The following is a 2,923-nucleotide window of genomic DNA, read 5'->3' as shown; positions in this document are numbered from 1 at the left end:
CTGCGGTGGCCGGGAGCAGCCACTGCACTCCAGTCTGGGCGACAGTGAGACTCCAACTCAAAAACAAATAAATAAAATAAAAAATTTAAAAATTAAAAAAAAAAACAAGACCCCATAAGCATGTACACTCCTGCTAAAAATTTATCTTTTAGGCATTCGTACTGACACATTGTTATTGGCCACCGGTGACGTCCTCCAGCACACCACAGGGAGGCATTTTTACTGGTATATTGTTATCATATGACCATGACAACCTCCAGCCCACCACCTGAGGTCATGAGACATTGATGCCTGGCGATGTCAAGATATTAAATTCATGTGACCACTATGGAAACCAAAGAATAGAACTCTGGACATTCCTTTTGGCCCAGACCCCCTCTAGGTCTGAGCCCCCCTTGCTTTAAAGGCCCTTAAATACACCTAGTTCACAGTCTTTCACACCACACTTGCCTGATTGTCCACCACCTTTCCATCTGTGAAAGGTGAGTCATAACTTTACTTATTTCTAAAAACAAAAACAAGAGAAATAGGAAAGCAACCTGGCAATAAATTCATCATAACAATAGACAACATGTGTTCCATGCTTTGTCAGTGCGAGGTTACAGATTATCCCATTTAAATCTCACAATACTGTGAGATGGATGATATTAAACACTGGGAACTTCAAGTTGTGAAAATGAAATCTCAGGGAGGTTAGGTAATTTGCTGTAACCTTGAACCCAGTTGTCTCACTCCAAGTCCTGTGTCTTGGATCACACAGGCTGCCCCTTCGAGTCTTTGCTGCGCCCCCAAGTGTGAGGAATGAGACCTTTTTAGCAATAACAACAAAGAAACTCCTTAGGAAAGTACATAACTTAAGATGATTCACCAAGGATCACCTTGGAAGGAGCTGGTGGTTCAGAGGAGAAAAATTCTCTTTAATTTTTCTTATTCATCATGAAGTTTAACCTTTGCAAAAGAAACAGAGTCATCACCTCCTTTTAAAATTAATTAATCCGCAGTGCAGACATCTGAGGTGTCTGAATCCACGCCACAGAGACACAGAACATAATTCAAGAATTTTTTCCAGCTCCTGGTTTCAGTTGCCAAAATAAACCTATTTGTTATCGTGGCTTCTCAGCCTGCTCTTTGGTACCAGGGAGGTACAGAATCCTCACTTAGAAAGCCATAATAGCGACAGAAATATTTTCAGCATCCATTTAAGGATAAACTCTGAATAACTTACATAAGATTCTGCTCTCTAAATAGAACAGAACTTTAAACATTCTTTTTATATGTACACTTCTTTGGAAAGAATAAAAAGCTAGCACCAATTACACATTAGCTAAAGAACAAAAAAAAATCAGAATTTAAAAAGCACCCCAAAATGATAAGACTAAAACATAAAATGAGCTATTAATTTTTTTCCATTTACTAAGTTCATCTGCATTATATTTTAAATATATTTGACTTGTCTTCAATTCCTAGTATACACATTTTGGCAAATAGACATTGAATTGCATATTTATGTAATTTTTATATGGCTAGATTTAGAGAGTTTCTCTGGTGTCCTCCTCAACTTCAGCAGTTATTTATCTAGATCTTGGGTAGCTGAGTCTATATATGGTACTTTCATAAATCAGTGTTTTCACTTCATTTATGTGTGTGTTGAAAACTTTAAAAAATCATGCTGCTAGTGTATGGACTAAAAAAAAATCCCAAATTGGTAATTTTCTTATTATTCCTGACCCCTGTCTCCTTTTTCCTAAGGTTCTCCTCACTACCTTGAGATTTTATTCTTTTTTATAGGCTAACATATTAACTTTCAGAAATGATATAACATAACACAGGCATCTGGAGATTCAAAGGATAGACTCCAAAACTGGGAATTTGAACATCTGCGAAGCTTGGGATAGATGGTTCTTTGTAATGTCAACAACTCAAATTGTGTTCTGGGTTCTAAAAAAGAAAACATTTGAGAATAAGAATAAGAAAATTTTTCTGTGCTTTTTAAAAAAATCACCAATTCATTCATTTTCTCATGAATCAATTCAACAATATTAATCAAGTGCCTGTTAAGAACTTGCCTCTTTACTAAAGATGCAAATAAAAAGTTGACTAAAATATCGTCCTGCTTTTGAGGAAGTCCCAGAGGAAGCCACTCAACAACAATGAATAGTGCTGTGAGTTCTGTACTAGGTGCATGTACACGGAACAGCAGAGACAAAAACGGGTAGAGGACAATATCTTCCAAGTGGGGGCAGAATAAAAAACATTATGAAAATCTCCAGAGAAGGAGAAATTTTAAAAATGAGTTTTGCGTACAGTCGGCCAGTTTTCCTAGCACCATTTATGGAATAGGTTCTCCTCTCCACAACAGTTGTTGGTGGAGGCTTTGTTGAAGTGAGTTGGTTGAGAAATTGAGGTTTTGCTTCCGAAATCTCTACCCTGTTCCATTGGTCCTTATGCCTGTTCTTGTACCAATACCAGGCTGTTTTGATTATTGTAGCCTTATAATAAAGTTTAAAGTCTGGAAGTGTGATACCTCCCACTTTGTTTCTTTTGCTAAGTATTATTTTGGCTATTCATGGTCATTTATGTTTCCATATGAGTTTCTGTATTGTTGTTTTCAGGTCTGAGAAGAATGATGTTGGTAATTTAATGGGTATAGCGTTGAATCTATAGCTTGCCTTTGATAGGATGGACATCTTAACAATATTGATTCTTCCAATTTATGAACATAGAATGTTGTTGCATTTGTTTGTGTCATCTTTGACTTCTTTGAGCAGTATTTTGTAGTTTTTGTTGTAATGATCTTTCACTTCTCTTGTTAGGAAGATGCCGAGGTATTTCTTTTTCTTTTCTTTCTTTTTCTTTCTTTCTTTCTTTCTTTCTTTCTTTCTTTCTTTCTTTCTTTCTTTCTTTCTTTCTTTCTTTCTTTTGT

The sequence above is a fragment of the Carlito syrichta genome, unplaced genomic scaffold (assembly GCF_000164805.1).
Source record: "Carlito syrichta isolate Samal-C Ts95f unplaced genomic scaffold, Tarsius_syrichta-2.0.1 Scaffold312189, whole genome shotgun sequence".
Lineage (NCBI taxonomy): Eukaryota > Metazoa > Chordata > Mammalia > Primates > Tarsiidae > Carlito > Carlito syrichta.
This window is presented reverse-complemented; position numbering follows the sequence as displayed.